Source organism: Danio aesculapii, chromosome 1 (assembly GCF_903798145.1).
Source record: "Danio aesculapii chromosome 1, fDanAes4.1, whole genome shotgun sequence".
Taxonomy (NCBI): domain Eukaryota; kingdom Metazoa; phylum Chordata; class Actinopteri; order Cypriniformes; family Danionidae; genus Danio; species Danio aesculapii.
In genome coordinates this window covers 48,433,658-48,453,655 of record NC_079435.1, presented here as the reverse complement: position 1 = coordinate 48,453,655, position 19,998 = coordinate 48,433,658, and positions in this window count along the sequence as shown.

The following is a 19,998-nucleotide window of genomic DNA, read 5'->3' as shown; positions in this document are numbered from 1 at the left end:
GGGGTTCCGACCTTGAAGAGGGAGATTTGGAAAACAGGTAGGTGTACATCCAGATCCCCATTTCTTTATCTCTCCTGTGCCCCAAGAGATGATGGGATCGTGCTTCACCAGCCACGGGCGCCCTAGAATGATGTCCATATTTGCACCCTCCAGAACCAGAAATTGACTCCTCTCTTGATGTAACAACCCCACTTGAAGAAGGATGTCTTCGCATTGTCGATGGATACGGGTCGAAGATCGAGTGCACTGGGTTATCGGTTGTATCTGGTATATATGCGAGGACGCCTCAGTACGTAGGTGGAGTTGACGACAGAGGGATTGGGAGATGAAGTTCCCTGCTGACCCGGAGTCGATGAGGGCTGTGACAAGGAGAGAAATAGAGGCAGTAGTTATTTGTACGGTGGTAGTAAGTGGTTTACATTGTTCAATATTCGTACTGAATACACTCACTGAAGTCCGAATGGGACGAAGGGGACACTCCATACGGGTGTGTCCACTGACACCGCAGTATAGACACAGACCCCGGGTCAGCCTCCTCTGTCGTTCCGCTGATGTCAGTCTTCCAGACTCTATTATCATGGGTTCTGGTTCTGGAGAGGCTGTTGACTCAGGCGATTGGAGGAGTGCAGACGAGGGGGTGATGGTGTCCTGTTGATAGGAACGGAGACGATCGGAACATCGGAGAGAATGTTGGATGAATCTCTCCAGACCCATAGTATCATCTAATGTGGCCAGCTGGATTCGGAGAGTGGGTTCCAAGCCGAGCCGGTACGTGGTCAACAACGATCTCTCATTCCATCCACTTGCAGCTGCTAGAGTGCGAAACCGGAGAGCATATTCCTGTGTAGATAGAGTACCTTGCTTTAGATGATACAGCTGCTCTCCAGCGGCTACTTCCCCATCAGAACGTCCAAACACCTCTTTGAAATACTCCGTGAAGGTAGTGATGGAATTCATGACCGGCCCGGCTTGGTTCCAGATCGTCTCAGCCCATTTAAGTGCAGGCCCAGAGAGTAGTGATACGATGTAGGCGATCTTTGACTTATCTGTGGGATATAGAGAAGGTTGCATTTCGAATATGAGGGAACATTGTAACAGAAAACCATTGCACTCCCCCGCTCCGCCTGAGTAGGGCGCTGGTCGGGCCATGGGACTGGAAGGAAGGGCCGAAGAAGAAACTGTGGAGGCGGAAGTGCTCGGTGCTGGTGGTGCGTTGGAAAGTGGAGCTGGTGGCTGTAGAATCCGCTTCAACTGGTCCACCAGCTCTTGAAAGTGATCGGGGGTGCTCATGTTGTCGTCGTTATTGGTCCGGGCTTCTGTTATGCAGCGGACAGGAGACAGAGGTAAGGAAACGTTAGGGTGTTTATTAAATGACAACAAGGAGCACATGAAGGATAGCCAGGAGGATCAGGAATGATGTTGGGGTCTTTTCCTCCGTGGCTGGGTAACAGGAATACACGAGGATGGACAGCACACACCAGATACAGCTGACAGAGGATGACACAGACTTGGAAGGACTGGAAGACAGGACGATTCGGGTGGACCAGGAAGACTAGGAGGAATACAAAGAGAACAGGTAAGTAAAGCGTTTGTTTTAGCTGAGGATGACTACGCTGAGTGGTCGCTCAGTTGTCCGCTTTCGTCGAGACGAGCCCGGACAATGAGCGACTGGAGTGCTGTGCTTTTATCTGGTGCTCGTGAATGTGATGCAGCTGTGTGCTCATTAGAAGTCAGGTGATGGTGATCTTCGTGAGTGGGGATCGTGAGAGCCTGACCAATCCGTGACATCATTAGGCATGTTAAGCAACTAACTAATTAAAATCATCATCAACAACAACAACAACAACAGCGAACAGCAAACCAAGTAAATATAACTCAAATACTTTTACTATATAATCCATATATGCATGTATTTGAAAAGGCAGCATGAATGTGTATGTGTGAATAGTGACCAGAGCGCTGCAATTTTACCTTTGTTAATGTATGTGTGTGCTGGTGCTGTGTGTGCATTACTGTACCATTAACACTGTGTGCAAACAGCGAATTGCCTAACACTTGTGTATATTCACATTAAAGTGAGAGCTTGTCCTCCACATTAGCATGTTCAGTTAAACAGAAAAGCACTTAACCTTCTGCATTAAAAGAGCTTTTATTACAATATCCTCTAACAGTGTGTGTGCGCATGAATGTGAAAGAGGTTTTTCAGTGCTTAATAGAACAGCTGATAAAGTGTGTGTGTGCATCTTTGAATACTAGAACAGAGAAGAGTTCACTCAATTTCTCTCTCTCTGGAACAGATCTGAATCCTGATATTGAAGGAAAGGAAAACAGGAACAAGAACCCAATGAAAACTATAAAAAACCTGCCATTAAAAGTGCATGCCATTCCTTAAAGGTATCACTACGTTTAAATGGACACCGATTTTCTGATTTTAATGCGATTAGAACAAAACTCTGATTAAGTCTATCATGTAAACAGCGATTTCTGATTTCCTTAATCCGACTAATGTCATAATCGAACTAAATAGAAATGGAATTTAGACATGTGGAGTATGCTGATTATAGCCGCATTATTGAAGTGCAGTACAGACATGTAAACACCTTAATCTAACTATTTCCGTTATGTAGGATTTTCGCCACATTTTGCGTCAGCATAGTCAATACACACACTATTTGACTCTATTCTCTGCACCTACTGAGTCAGTGAAGGACCACAGACACCTGCATCATGAAATGTGGAGGTCTTTATTTCCCATACGGTGTGCGGTATCAAATTCCATTAAAGCAACACTCTTCCAGCAGTTCATACTTGCATCCAATATCTCCTTTGTCACGGGGGCATGCATGAAATGTTCCTGAATGAAAGTGAAAGTGCCAAACTGCAGTTAAAGTCAACAAATTAAAAATGAAACACACAAAATTACATGAAACTCTGGAGTAAATGCGAATAGCGCGGTGACGCAATGACGTTAATCAAATTATGTGATTTAACATGTAAAAAGGTATCATGAAAGGAACATTCAAAAAGCACCTCATGTACACAGCTTAATCATATTGTCTTATTCAGATTTAAGGTTCATGAAACCCCCCTCTTTTGGTTTAAGTCTACCTCTGAATTAAAAAAAAATGCTTCATGATGGGTGTGGAGCATTGTGAACAGAGGGAGGAGTGGACGTGGCCGGCAGAGCAGGGGAAAAAGAGGGGAGCGAACAACTGTTGTTGTCAGTTGGCTCACAAAATGAGACACAAACCGTTAGACTCATGATGTTCTAGTTTACAAAGTTAACATGCAAAGAAATAGACAGTATTTTTTTATGCTCTGCTCCATTTGTTATTCGTAACTTCATATACACATACCCATAATTTGTTATATCATCATAAAGATAATCGTGTTTGTATAAACACTGTAAATAAGGAGGACACCTCTCCTCCTCAATCCCCGGGTCTGAATGCAGACACAGTGTATAGCAGTGCAGCAGGTCTCTTTCTCTATCTATTTCAACTATTAGCCCTGCCAGTAATCTGGAGGATTTAAAAAATAGGCGAACACAGCAGCACAGATATAGGCGATGTGTCTGAATAGTAACAAACTCAACTAATAAAAGACAAAGTCCATAAGACTAAATAAAAAGACAAAAAAAATACAAATAATAGAAAAATAAAAGACAAAAATGCTTGCTGCAAACCAACAGCTTTGCTGTATCGACCCTGACAACATCACAGGGAAAAACATGCAACAAACCCCATAGATCATGGAAACAAACACACACGACCCTTCATGAATAGCTAAATACTCACCCAGTCATTGGGTCTCACAGCTTGGCAGGTCTGCCTTGCCTTCGGAAAGCATGGGCTGTCATGAATAATTAAGAAGCAGGGTCTTCTCTTAGGATAAGAAAACTCTGCTATGAATAATAAGAAGAAACCGATGCGTCATCACTATACAGTTGCACGCTACGTCACCAATTTTGATCCCACCCCCAAAATTATTTTAAACCCGCAAGATAAAATTAGCTAACAAAGCTCAAAATCATTCAGTTTTGCCTACAATTAAAGCTGACAGGTGCTAACATTGTCTTAACTGATGCTCAACACACACAAATCTGTTAAAATTCCAAAAACAAGTATTCCAGGGTTTCTTGAACCTTTAAGACAAATAGTTTGATTACTGATGTCCAAGTAAACGTAGTGATGCTGTGACGAGGTGTTTGCATAGAGTCTTGAATTATAGGCTCACATGGAATCTGCAGAATTTTTTATAGTGATTTGTAGGAAAATCTACAGAGGGCAGGAAGGGGAATAAAAACAAGAACTCAAATCTGACAGCTGCTTTAGTGGTGTTATTTGTTTTTTAAGCTTTTCTCTGATCTTCAGCTGGTCTCTCAGCCTCATTTTGCTGATTTTTAGCATGGATTTTCAGTGATCCAAACACAAGGTGCCACCTTGGAGCTGTTTAGTGCACTGATTTTGCATTTTATAAAAAAAATATGAAATGGAAAACCATAGTTGTATTAAATGTTTTATAAATGCACAATATTAACATTTAGGAATTTTTATTACAATATTCAGATTTAGGAATTTGGTAACACTTTAAAATAAGGTTCATTAATTAATGCATTTACTAACATGAACTAATCATGAACAAAACTTGTACAGCATTTGTTAATCATAATTGAACATTTACTAGGGCTTTATTAACATCCAAGTCCATGCTTGTTAATATAAGTTAATGCACCATGAATTAACATGAACTAACAAGTAACAACTGTATTTTCATTAACAAACGTTAACTAACATGAACAAATACTGTAGTAAATGTATTGTTCATTGTTTGTTCATGTTAGTAAATGATTATAAAAATTAATTAACATTAACTAATGAACCTTATTGTAAAGTGTGACCAGGAATGTTTGGAACATGTCAAGAATCTTCTAGTTCATAATAATAATAATAATAATAATAATAATAATAATAATAATAATAACAATAACAATAACAATAACAATAATAATAATAATAAAAGCAATAATTAAAAATAAATAAATAAATAAATAAATAAATAAATAAATAAATAAATAAATAAATAAATAAATAATAATAATAATAATAATAATAATAATAATTATTATTATTATTATTATTATTATTATTATTATTAATAATAATAATAATAATTAAGTATCACTCTTGAAATTACATGGATTTATCTCTATCTTAAAGTACAAAACATTAATTGAAGAAATCGTTTTCAGGAAATACAAATTCTTTATTTATATTTGAATAAATATTTTATATATGTCACAATGTTTGATGACAATGTATGAAAATGTTAATCTGATGCAAACTTATTCTATTTTAGAATGATAACTGTTTTCTTGTTCAGCATAAAAGGTAGAGGTAAATATTTTGTAGGATATTACATGGTGGGTAATTCAATTAATTATTGCAGGAACCGTTTGAATTTCCTTTGATTTAGACCTAATGTTTATTATTTAGACACCAGCATCTAAATTGTTGACTGTTTGACCTTTATGGTTGACTATTGCAAATTTTAAGACATTTTAAGACAGACACACAATGCTTCAGCAAAGCTGTTTACATACAGTTGAAGTCAGAATTATTATACCCCCTTATTTCTTTTTTAAATATTTCCCAAATGATGTTTAACAGACCAAGGAAATTTTCACAGTATGTCTGATAATATTTTGTCTTCTGGAGAAAGTCTTATTTGCTTTATTTTGGCTAGAATAAAAGCAGTTTTAATAATAATAATAAAAAATAAATAAAAAAAAATTTAGGGTCAAAATTATTAGCCTCTTCAAGCTATATATTTTTCGACAGTCTACAGAACAAACCATCATTATACAATAACATGCCTAATTACCCTAACCTGCCTAGTTAACCTAATTGACCTAGTTAAGCCTTTAAATGTCACTTTAAGCTGTATAGAAGTGTCTTGAAAAATATCTAGTCAAATATTATGTACTGTCATCTTGACAAAGATAAAATAAATCAGTTATTAGAAATTAGTTATTAAAACTATTATAATTAGAAATGTGTTGAAAAAAAATTCTCTCCTTTAAACAGAAATTAAGGAAAAAAACAAACAAACGGGGCTAATAATTCTGACCTTAACTGTATACTATACAATAAAATTTTATTTATTTATATATATCATAGTTAACCTGCAGTTATAATATAATTCAGAATATTTCAGGCAACCATTTTGAGTTTTAAATGTATTATTAATAAATTCCATCAGGAGGGTTAGTCCATAGTTGATCCAGGTTTGGGTTGGAATAATGATGAACTTTATTTGAAATATTTAAACAGTTTACATGCAACGACTTAAAGTTTTTACTGATATATATATATATATATATATATATATATATATATATATATATATATATATATATATATATATATATATATAATACATTTATTCCCACAAAATGGCTTATAACTTAATCTGGGCTCATCATATTATATTAAAATGAATTATTTTATTTAGTAATTTCTTACTCGACACATCACTATCTTCATGTGCTAGCGGCATGAATTTAAACATACATTTAATACTACACATCTTGGCCTCTAAGATGATTCTGATTGGCCAAATGGACACAATTTCCAAATAAAACCCAGCAACAGAAAGCATACAGCAGTTCTGGCAGTCTGACAATTGCCAACAGCTCCTGACATCTTTGACAGTGTATCTATGCTTGAACGTAAAGTGAACAACAATTTCTGCAGTGGTTGTGTTTTAAGTTTCCCAGTTCCCTGCCCTGAGCAAACTGGCAAGATAATGTTCTTTGCATCTCGGCCACGAGTTTACATTCAGAGACAGTATTCAGCCTTTGAGGTTGGATTTTGGGGGGAAAAAAAGGTACTGAAGCTGTTTAGTCAGTAAGTGACATTCTGTTCTTGCATAGATGCTTTAAATAGTTTGGTAAAAATATTTACATTTGTAGAGCTAGAAGGTCAACATACAAGGCCAACTTTTTTGTTGCAAATTTTGAGAAGCATATTTGACACATTTTTGTACTGTTTTTACAGTAAAATATGTTTTTTAACAAATCGTTGATGAGACAAATTAAACAACTAGTTAGGTTCTATAAAAATTTTCCATCTCTTTAGGGGAAACCTAAAGGACACTATACTTTTTTTGGAAATAGGCTCATTTTACAACTCTTCTATTGTAAAAAAAAGAATTCCACATTTCGTGATGTTTTTTCCCTCGTTTATTTATGTTTTAAATTACGGAAACTTGATTTTCTCTCCAACAACTTTTAACCTTGACAATTTAGAAAAAGTGACTTTTATTAACACTTTTAATAGTTTAAAGTGATATATTGTCAGGTTTGGTGTTGCACAAATAACCTTGTTTTACAGACGTATTTCTCCCTATATTATTTCTTAGCCATCAACTAAAGCAACTAAAATGTCAATAAAAGTAACTTTATTTTACTTTAAAAGTTACTCTATACTTTAGCATGAATCGGATTAGACTGTTAGCATCTTGCAAAAAAAAAAATTAAACAAAAAAAAAAGAATTTTCATAATTCTTATTTAAATACTACTACTCTTTTTTACGCTGCTACTACAACTACTATTATTACTAATAGTTCCCAGCAAGGTAACTATGTAAAAGCGCTGTGCAATATCATTGCGCTTATTGCAGCCATAGCACGGCAGCAAACTCCCTTGATTATGAGAACAAGACTATAGCTGGAACAAGAGTATAGATATAGGGATATGTATTAGACCTAGAAAATAGCAACTTTTAATTTTCCGTCATTCATAGTACACATACAGAAAGGTTAAGCTTTAAGTAGTAAAATTACTTTAAATAGGAAAATTAACAACTCTTCTGAAAGCTTTTTGAGTGAGAAGCTAATGGTCTAATCCAATTCAATGATCTATGCTAAGCTGAAGGCTGATTTATACTTCTGCATTAATTGCACGCGTATGGTCTAGCGCAGCATTCACGCAATCGCATACCGATTGGCTGACGCCGATTCTGTTTGCACTTATTAAAAAATGTACTTACACGTTGCAACGATGCGTAGCGCAAGCTCAATGATTGGTCATCTTGGTAGCGCTGACGAGTGTGGGTGGGGGTGAGAGCCACGTGAACCCTTTGGAGCAAGTGTGAAGTCCCGTGAAGGAGCTCCAGGTGGAAACTGTTGCTTTGCGTTTATCTTATTATTAAAGTTGTTGCACGTCCATCGGTTCCCGCCTCAGAATGAGCAAGTTTTAGCTACTTGTACATTAAGGTAGCGTTCAGAAAAAACAAAACACCAGCAAAGAAACTCGACACAGAGGAACATAAAAACCTACTGCCAGCTAGTGTTTCAGAAGTGTTATTGCAGAGCAACACACACAGCGCGCAGAGGTATAAATGCACGACTACGCGCAAGGCATGCACTGTGGGTCGCGGCTATCGCTCTATGCAGAAGAATAAACCAGCCTTAAGCCAAAAGTGCTCTCATCCAAATATGGTAAAACTGTTTAACTGTAGGGGACTTGTAAAATTTGCCTATTTCCAAAAAAAAAAAAGTGGAATGGTGCATTAAATGTGGGAATCTGGGTACAATAATCTTACAGGATAGGGTATATTCGGAGCTAGTGTTTTTTTCCCATACTGATAAACTTCCGGTGAACCGCTAATGTGACTTTTTTCCATTTTATATGCTGATTTTTAAAGAAAACTGACCTTAAATTCGCAGATTTTGCAATGGCATACAGTTCACCAGAAGAGCTTAACCTAGGTTACTGACAAATTAAAAGTCCTTTAGCATACTTTGGCAAATACCCTATTGTATGGGTCAAGAGAAGTACAGTAATACTGAGTGTACATAAAAATTACAGCAGAAGTGAATGCTTAATGTACTGTTATGAATGCATAATGCCCCCATAAACAACATAACAATGTATATCATCTCATAAATAATTGTACAAACAGCACTTATACTAAATGACACTGTATATGTCACATTCTGGAATACCACTCTCCTTTTTTTATTACATCTTATTTTATTACATTTATTACATCTATTGTTTTTAAGTTAGACATATTATGCCATCAACATCTGAGCTGTCTTTTGTGTCAATAAAAATCTGTTCTATTATATTACAGACATCGTTTAGATTTAAATTACACTCAAACAATTATTATTGCTGCTTGTTCAAACTACTTATTTAAAATGGGGGATCGGCTTAATTGTTTTACGTTCAATCTACTTATATTTGTTATGTTACTTAAATGATTTGTGTTGGGACAACATTAATGAGTTGTGTGAAACCCTGCATTTTTTACAGCACATAAAGAACTACATATCCTATAATTCCAAAGATTCTGTTTCCTAAGTTTCATATCCTGACATCGTTTTCAGTATTGTAGTTTTTTACTGCTTAATTTAAAAAAAAAAATGATAAAAAAACGATTAAAAAACTACACTACCTGACAAAGTCTTGTTGTTGATTCCAGTTGTAAGAGCAACAAATAATAACTTGATTTCTAGTTGATTTTCATTTGGAAAAGTGGCAGAAGGTAGATTTTTCAGATGAATCATTTATTGAACTACATCCCAATCATCACAAATACTGCAGAAAATCTTTTGGACCCCCGCATAGACCCAAGATTCTCAAAGAAATTAAATCAGTCGAGTTTGGTGAAGGAAACATCATGGTTTGGGGTTACATTCAGTATGGGGTGTACGAGAGATCTGCAGAGTGGATGGCAACATCAACAGCCTGAGGTATCAAGACATTTGTGCTGCCCATTACATTATAAACCACAGGAGAGGGCAAATTCTTCAGCAGAATAGCGCTCATTCTCATACTTCAGCCTCCACATCAAAGTTCCTGAAAGCAAAGAAGGTCAAGGTGCATCAGGATTGCCCAGCCCAGTCCCCATACATGAACATTATTGAGCATGTCTGGGGTAAGATGAAGAATGAGGCATTGAAGATGAATCCTGATAAACTCTGGGAGTCCTACAAGAACGCTTTCTTTGCCATTCCAGATGACTTTATTAATAAGTTATTTGAGGCATTGCAGAGATGTCTGGATGCAGTCCTCCAAGCTCATGCGTGTCGTTAATTCTTTTTCACCTGCACCATGACTTTATTTGACTTTGATGGCATGAGAATGAATAAATTCAATAAATGCAAGACCTCTCCCCTTTTTAAAACATCCACTAAATGACCTTGATTAATTAAAGTATATTAATACTATATATTATTACTTATATTATTATACTCTCACCTCTTCATAGTGTGCAACAAATAACCAACAAATAAAGCCATATAAATTTTTAAGTGTTTACATAACAAACAATGCATAATTCTTTTTATTTTTTTTGATCCACCATTTATATTTCTCCACTGTTAATTATTTCACATGAGAAAGCCCACTTATTTAGGTTAATTCTGCTTGCATTAGCGCTATGCACACAAATACACACCGAGGAAATGACAGCAGTGCATCTCAGTCTTAAACACGGGCCTTTGACGCCAGGGCGGGCTCTTTGCCATCACTGCAGACTCAAAGCCGTGTTGGCATGGCAGCCGGAGCGCCAGGTTTTGCTGCAGAGCCGTTACACACAAATACACACATTAGCTAATACTCTTTACACACTCCCTTGACACTTAAAACAGCTTTTAGCTCGCTCTCTCCGTCTCTTTCTTGTTCATTTACTTGATATCTGTCACATTTAAATATGTGAACACAAAGCGTTGAGCGGGAAAGAGGCAGTTTAATTACCACAGAAGTTCGTTTTTTTTCTGGCGGCCTACTTTAGACAACTTCACATGCATGCGGAGATGAGAGTGCGAGAGCGGGAGATAAAGGATAGAAAGAGAGATATAAGATGGATTAGTAGCATCTCTAATGACTGAAGAGGGACGGTAGGTTTGGTCTCTTGAGAATATTTTTCTGGCTTTTTTTGTGTGTGAAGGACGATTTTACTGTATACGTACAACACAGAAGTGAGAATGGGAATTCATTTGTAGGTATGAAGATGCTTTTCTGTTTGTAATTTCATGAGGTTTTCAAGTACTTTTTGGTCAAAACTGTTTTGTAACAACAAGTCTCGGTGCTAATAGTCATTCTCAATTTATGCAATGCGCTTAAAATATGAATATGATCTGTTTGGACTCAGTAAAATCGCAATTGTTCTTTAGTCTACAGAGGAAATTTGTTTGACCAACTTGTAACTGACTGAAAATGGGAAATAATTTGTATGTACTGTATGCTGACAGTGAACATATATCACAGGAATATGTTTTCTGTTTGTTATTTCATGAGGCTTTCAAGTTCTTATTGGTCAAAGCTGCTTTGTAACAAGTCTCGTGCTAACAGCATTCTTAATTCATGAAATGCACTTAAAATCTGAATATGATCAGTTTGTACTCATTGAAATCACTATTTTCCTTTAGTTTATGTAGCAAATTTGTTTAACCAAATTGTAACTGACTGAAAATGGGAATTAATTTGTTTGTATGCTAAGAAGACGCTTTTCTGTTTGTAATTTCATGGGGCTTTCAAGTATTTTTTTGGTCAAAACTGCTTTACTACAACACATCTTGGTGCTAACAGTCATTCTTAATTCATGCACTGCAATTAAAATCTTAATCTGATCTGTTTGGACTCATTCAAATAGTTATTTTCCTTTTGTCTGGAGCAAATTTGTTTGACAGACTTGTATCTGAGTGAAAATAGGAATGAAATTGTATGTATGCTAACAGTGAACATAAATCCCAAAATGATGTTTTTTTTAATAATTTCATGAAGCTTTTGAGCTATTTTGGTGAAAACTGCTTTGTAACAATAAGCCTTGGTGCTAATAGTCATTCTTAATTCAGGAAATGCACTTAAAATCTGAATATGATCAGTTTGGAGTCATTGAAATCGATATTTTCCCTTAGTCTATGGAGGAAATGTGTTTGACCAGCTTGTAACTTGAGTGTAAATAGGACTTAATATGTATATATGCCAAGAAGATGCTCTTTGCTTGTAATTTTATGAGGTTTTTAAGTTCTGTTTGGTCAAAACTGCATTGTAACAGCATTCTTAATTCATGAAATACACTTAAAATCTGAATATGATCAGTTTGGACTCATTGAAATCACTATTTTCTGTTGCTCTATGTAGCAAATGTGCTTGACCAACTTGTAACTAAGTGAAAAAGGGAATTAATTTGTATGCGGACAGTGAACATAAATCCCAAGAAGATGCTTTTCTGTTTGTAATTTTATGAGGCTTTCAAGTTCTTTTAGGTCAAAACTGTTTTGTAACAACAATTCTCTGTGCTAATAGCCATTCTTAATTAATAGAAACTTGCATGGGAACTTGATTTTACGTGAATACCAAATTGTTCAGGTTTCTACTGGAATATTTAATGAAATTTTGTGGTGCAACTGTAAATGTTTACATTTAAACAGTATTCTTTTGTTTTGTTGTCCAGTGAAAACAACACTGGATGTGGATATAGATCATTGTTTCCCAACTCTGTTCCTGAAGGTACACCAACAGTACACACTATCCACCTCTTTCTAATTAAACACACCTGAATCAACTCTTGAGAACATTAGAAGAGATACCTGAAGGTAATGGGTCAGATAAGGGAGACATCCAAAATATGTACTGTTGGTGCACCTTCAGGAACAGGGTTGAGAAACATTGATATAGACAGACAGTGACTGAGGAATATACAGTAAGTGAATATAACAAATAAATGACCACATAAATATAATTCTTATCAATTTCTCATAACTTTACAAAACTTTTCACAGTGTGTGACTTCAAAAAGTTTGAAACACATTGCTAACAAGTCACACAGACCATTTTAATAGTGTACTTAATGGTATTTGCTTGTTGTTATACCAGTATAAAACCACTAAGACTCATTTTTTATCATTGTATAGAAAATATCTGCTAATACCTCTACATACTATCTCAATTTAATTTAAAAGTTTTTTTATTTAAAAAATTTTGTGGCTAAGGTGACGTAGCTACACGGTGGCTCAGTGGTTAGCACTCTTGCCCCACAGCAAGAAGGTCGCTGTTTTGAATCCCGGCTGGGCCAGTTGGCATATCTGTGTGGAGTTTGCATGTTCTCCCTGTGTTCATGTGGGTTTCCTCAGGGTGCTTCGGTTTCCCCACAACCCAATGACATGTGATATAAGTGATTTGGGTAAACAAAATTGGTTGTAAGATGAGAATGCAACAGTGTAAGGGTGTTTTCCAGTACTGGGTTGTGGCTGGAAGGCATCCACTGTGTAAAGCATATGCCGAAATAGTTGGCGGTTCATTCCACTGTGGCAACCCCTGATAAATTAGGGACTAAGCTGAAGGAAAATGAACGAATTAATATCAATTAATCACATGTACTTATATGGTTAGAATGTGGGTTAGTGTTAGTGTTTATATCAACCCTTTGCTTATAAATCAAACCCTCACAGGAAACTTACTGTAATTAGCAGTTTTTTTGTTTCAAAATAATGAATTCCCTGTGATTTAAGAGCTGTTTTCCACAGGGGGAATAAAAATGGTCCCCACAAGGTCAAAATTTACTGGTATTGCTATACTTGTTGGGACATTTGGTCCCGGCGGTATAAGAAATGCAAGGCACACACACAAATTCACAGCACCTCATGCATGCAATATCCCATGTTTTCACCTCTCTGCCAGCAGTTCTGTTGTCCTCATTTGTAATGTCTAATGAAGTCATTAAGGCTCCTTCTGAGTGTGTTTATTTGCTCTTATCGTCACTTCAGATTCATCCTGATAAAGATCCCACTATAAAAAGCCCCATCCTTCACCAAAGGAAGCAGACAGTTTAGGTGGTTAATGACTCTCACGACTACGAAACTGCTTCCGCAAACTAATTCTTAACAAATTAACACACATCGAGTGTTTTTTTCTGATATTAAAGCACTAAAATAGTGCACAGAAGCAATCAAAGTCGTGTGAGTAGAAGAGTAATATATGTCACAGACTAAGTATAGCCGCAGAACTAAGAGGAAACAGATGTTCATAAATTATTCTGATTTTATGCTATTATGGTGTTAATTTCTAGCAGAACAACACATGAATGTAATTAAAGAAACTTTTTCTTTTTCTGAAACTTGGTAGCTTTAGGGTGTATTTTCACTTGTAGTTTTAATGCTTGTCATTTTTAAGATACAAAAGATTATATTTTGGAACAGACAAAACAATGCTGTTTGCTAGGCTAAATACCGTCAATGCAAGTGTGTACATGCAATGGTTTTTGTATTTATACTCATAAAACGCTTATAAATGTGTTAAAGGTACAGTAGGTGATTGTCTTCAGAATTTTTTGTGTGCTGGTTGAAAGTCTCTTCACATTCCACTAGTAATGATTAAAGTAAATGATCTAAATGTATTTATATGTATTTTTATGTTCTGGGTTAGGCACAAGACTGAAAAATGTTCATCCAATTAAAATTTGTCGAACTGATAATTGCCATACAGTAATTGTAATAAGTAGTCCAAATTGTCTGTCAACAAATGTAGATTTGTACATCTGCACACCCCGTTCACACAGACTTGCAAAAACGTAGCCCTATATACATTTCTGGAGATTGTAAATTATGTAGCCAGAGCTACGTATGGCTGCATTTCATCTTTAAAACGAATGCCACGGAGCCGTTCTTTTTCTCACTTACCAGCTGACTGCCTGATTCCGTATGGATGGCTTTCCCACTGTTACCAGTTTGTCAGGTAGCTCGACATGTATGATGACGGACTTGAGACACAAAGCAGAGTTGACCGCGACAATGGGGTTCAAGCCAGGAGAGGAATGATTCCAGAAAGCAGGTTGGACAAAAACAAAAGCTAAAAAATAAAATAAACAAGTAAATAACAGGTTGAGAATGTGGTAAAATCTGAAAACGTGGTTGAAATCAGGGGGCTTTCCTTTTTCTGGATTGCTTTATATAATACTGCGCTTGGGTTTAGGGAAGGGGTGGTCGGGTCAAACGGTACTTTTTAAAACTCTATTGGTTGGGTTTAGGGAAGAAGGAGGGTGGGTCAGTCAATCCGTCAGTCAGTCAGTCAGTCAGTCAGTCGGTCAAACAGTCAGTCGACAGCAACCTACGGTGGATTTTACATGAGAACAGCAGGCGTAAATGGTACTCGCAAGAGAAATTTAAGATCTCAAAAAGCATACACATTGGCCTCTGGTGGATTTGCGACAACAAAAACTGCAAAAAAACGTAGATCCTGGGACGTATTTTGCTCTTTCCAGAAATGTATACAGTGGTACGTAATCAGCCTGGGTTGGGTAAAATCAAATACTGAATCAAAACTTTTTTTAAATCCTGAATCAATATTGAAGTTACTTTTGCACGCTGGAGGAATGATGACACCATGGCTGAAGTATTTCCTTTAGACAGGTAATGTTATGTTTTAAAGTATTTTAGTCACACAAAGCTTATGCAAATTTTGTTGCCTTGAATGGGCTACATGCACGGAAGTGTTGTTCAGACACTGAAATCTTTCAGTGAAATATTGATGTGACCATTTTCAAAGGTACCTTTTACAGCATTTGTAATATAGATTTTTTTATTTAGTTTAACAACAAAACATAAGTAAATATACTGAGCTGAATATGGTTTTATTTTCAAATTGGTTCATTTTTGAACAATGACATCCTGTAATGCGCTACCTATATTGTTTACTATGCTACTTTGAATATTCACTCTGAAATAGCTGGTAAGTATGACCTAGTGATAAGTGTAACTCATGCACGCCTCCGGCCAAGCACTAAGCATACAGTAGTGGCTTTAGGACAAAGCGAGTGAGAGAGTGAAGCCAGCGATCCTTGCGTGCATAAATATTTCACATTAGGACACGTTTTGCTTGCTACACAGTTGAAAACATGCTAAATATAATATAAAAATATACAATTTTCATTCAGAATTGTAGTATTATAAAGTACTATAAAGCTTTCTAACTGGCAAATGACATGATCTAGTGAATTGTCTTCTGTAACCTTTAAGGTGCGCTTTAAGTTGATTTTACTTTTAAAAAGTCAGTAAACAGGCGACAATGTGGCTCAGTAGGTAGTGCTGTCGCCTCACGGCAAAAAGGTCGCTGGTTCGAGCCTCGGCTGGGTCAGTTGGTGTTTCTGTGTGGAGTTTGCATGTTCTCCCTGAGTTCACATGAGTTTGATCCGGTTTCCCCCACAGTCCAAAGACATGCGGTACAGGTGAATTGAGTAGGCTAAAATTGTCCATAGTGTATGAGTGTGAATGACTGTGCATGGATGTTTTCCAGAGATGGGTTGCATGTGGAAGGGCATCCGCTGTGTAAAACGTGCTCGATAAGTTGGCGGTTTATTCCACTGTGGTGACCCTGGATTAATATAGGGACTAAGCCGACAAGAAAATGAATTAATAAATGAAACTTTTATAAATATGCACAAAGATTGTTTAATTAATAATTTTAAGGCAACAAGTTTACACTCTATATTTTTAGTCATCTAATCACTTTTTACAGTGTAGTATATATACATCTATAATTCCGAATGTCAAAATGTATGTGTGAAACTATTTATACAAAAGTTTGATGGTGCAATTGTTAAAATATAAAGAAGCAACTACAGAAAAGCCTCTGCATGTTGTCGGTTTTAAAATGTAATTTCAGAGCTTGTAAAAAAAGATTACATTTTCATTGCATTATGTATGCACTGTAACGTCTAAGTGATGATAAAATAGAAGACCTTTATTACAGATGATTTTATTCAATATTATATTACACTGGCAAACTAAATTGAGTTTGCTCCTTCACCACGGCACTCGCTGTGAGAGATCCAGCAGGGGTTTTGATGTGACATAACAGGGTGATATAACTGTCTAGATATCAAAATGAAGACTATGAAGATGAATTAATGCATTTGGCAGTGAGGTCAATGAGTCTGTAAAAATATCAGATCATTTCCCCTTTTTTATGACATGGTTGAGTGTCACCACTGAGATAAACGAGGCAAAAATTATCTTAGTAAAAAAAACAATAACATGTGTCTAGTGTTAATTTCTCTCGCTGTCTGGGTGGCACTTGATGACATCATCTCACACACCCCACACACACACACGCATCAGGTGTCAAAGGCGTTCATTATGCTCTGAACATTTGCTTGAACTCTCAGTCTCTCTCTCCCTTTCCGATTATTACATCTTTGCATCTGAGCCTCTCTCTTCATTAGCGCCGAGTTATGTTACATATTAAAATTAATTACCGTCTTACTCACCACTAAACCTTAGCCCTGACCCTGTCAGACCCTCACCCAGACAGACGGGCCGCGTTCTCTCTCCGACCCCCTTCCGTCCGGAAGCCCTCATTAACTCCCACATTTAATCAACCTGCCTCAGGAATCCAAGGGAGCCTCCGTGTCTCATCCTCTCATATTTGCAATCTAGCTGCAAGACTGCGTTTACAGGAATAAGTCTTACAAATACCACCGTCGTGGCCTCATTTTCTCCTTTGATTGCTACTGCGAGGTTATATATATCTCTTCCAATAATGTGTATAATAACACTTCTAATAATGTGTTTACATTATAGCCATACGATGTCAAATCTCTACAGCAATTCACATATTTCATTCACATTTTGTTACATAAAATAGTCGCCTAATATGCATTTATTTTTACCTAATTATCCGAATGACTCCCATATGATTTGTTCAGCGAATCATTTGTTCCCAAACCCAACCTTAGCGCGATGCTAATCTGTGCTGATTGGTCCGATGACCCAGTCTATTGCGATAGGTCGACTGCTTTCAGCATGAGACAGATGCCGCGTTTTCAGTGTGGTTTTAGACGCGATATGAGAATATAAAGAGTTAACCAGATACAGTACAAGCCGCATGGAGCTATTTACAAGTAACAAAACACAATTAAATACACATTTTGCAAGCTAGAGAAAGCAAGGAGGCAACCATTTTAATCGCACTTAAGTTACTTACACTTGTGCAATGGAGGAAGAAATTGATTCATGAACTGTGTACTGTAAAGTTCCTGACAAGCTCTGACAAAGTCTCATACATCAATAGTCTTTTCTGATCTTTTCTTTTTCTTTTCTTCACTTCACTTAGATCTGTGTTACACAATGCATGGAAGGTTATTTTCAAAAACCCATAATAGGGGCTCTTTAAAAAGGGTTGAATTGCAATTCTACTGCCTGGTTTTAAATATACATATATATATATATATATATATATATATATATATATATATATAACAGCACTCCTCCAGCCTCTTTCCCCTTTTGTATTACTCCACCCACATACAACCACAAGCAGAGGACACTCTACAGTTTCACAAATATTGCTGCTGTTGGACAACACAGTGTATTTTTGAGGCTTTTTTAGTCGAGAATGTATTTACTTAGATTGCAACTATGCAGTTTATTTATAAGGATAGTGCCTATTTTAAATATCTATAATTTCGGAGAGAGTTGGCGGCCATTAGCCTGTCATTGAGTCCATCCACACGATGGCGACAGAGACCGCATAATAAGCCCTTAGAAGAAAAAAAAAATCACAATTTCTAACTACAGCTGATCAAATCATTATTAAACTTGTAAGTGACTTTCTAAGTCGATCTCTTTCTTTTGTATGTTGTAGTGCTGTATTTATACCATAGCAATTCTAGTGTATAGAGTGTGAGATGGGCCTCATATCAGGAATGTATGTATTTTGTGTTGGCCACTCTTTGTGTAACCCTGAATTACTTTTTGGTTGGCCATCTGTTTGTTTCTAATGCGTTTCCTGTTTTTGTTACTGCAGACTAGTTCAGTAAACAGAAAGAAGGTAGAAATGCCCGTATGTGTGTAGTGTTTTTCCTTATCGCAAACACAACAGTAACGCTGCTTTGGCTTTTTCTGGTATAATTATTGTGATCTCTCGATTGCAACAGAGAAATACTGGGAGATATCTCTGTAGACTGATGGTATTTCATGCCGTTCAGCCTTATAATCTTAAAATGTGAGCAAAATCACCTCTTTTGTCATCACTTTAGACATTACGCTAGAGAATCATTCAAATACAGACTCTAAGTGACGTTTATGAAGTAGACTCTCCGTATTTGATTTCCTTTTTATATACACCATTATGGCATCAAACTGTTGTAAAAACACAGTATCACACTTGCTGTATATCATCTATCATCACTGGTGGGACACTAAGGCACTTGTCCTGCACCTTGTGCCAACGCATACCTCCCACCAGTGCTGATATACAGCCATATTGCACTGCTACCCATGTGATATTGTTCATATATATAATGTGTATAATAATACTTCTAATAATGTGTTTACAGGTGATGCGGTGGTGCAGTAGGTAGTGCTGTCGCCTCACAGCAAGACGGTTGCTGGTTCGAGCCTCGGCTGGGTCAGTTGGCGTTTCTGTGTGGAGTTTGCATGTTCTCCCCTCGTTCGCGTGGGTTTCCTCTGGGTGCTCCGGTTTCCCCACACAGTCCAAAGATATGTGGTACAGGTGAATTGGGTAGGCTAAATTGTCCGTAGTGTATGAGTGTGAATGAGTGAGTATGGATGTTTCCCAGAGATGGATTGCAGCTGGAAGGGCATCTGCTGCGTAAAACATATGCTGGATAAGTTGGCAGTTCATTCCGCTGTGGCGACCTCAGATTATTAAAGGGACTAAGCCGAAAAGAAAATGAATGAATGAATAATGTGTTTACATTATAGCTCTACAATGACTATGCATTAAACCAAACTTCAAGATGTTATTCAAATCTGTACAGCAATCCACATATTTTATGCACATTTTGTTATATTAAATAAATAGATGGATTGATGGATGGATGGATGGATGGATGGATGAATGGATGGATATATGGATGGATGGATGGATGGAAGGTGCACATAAAATCCTAGAATGGATATTTTTTTATATAATATAATGCAAGCACATTGATCAAACCATATTTTTTTTATCCATAAAAAAA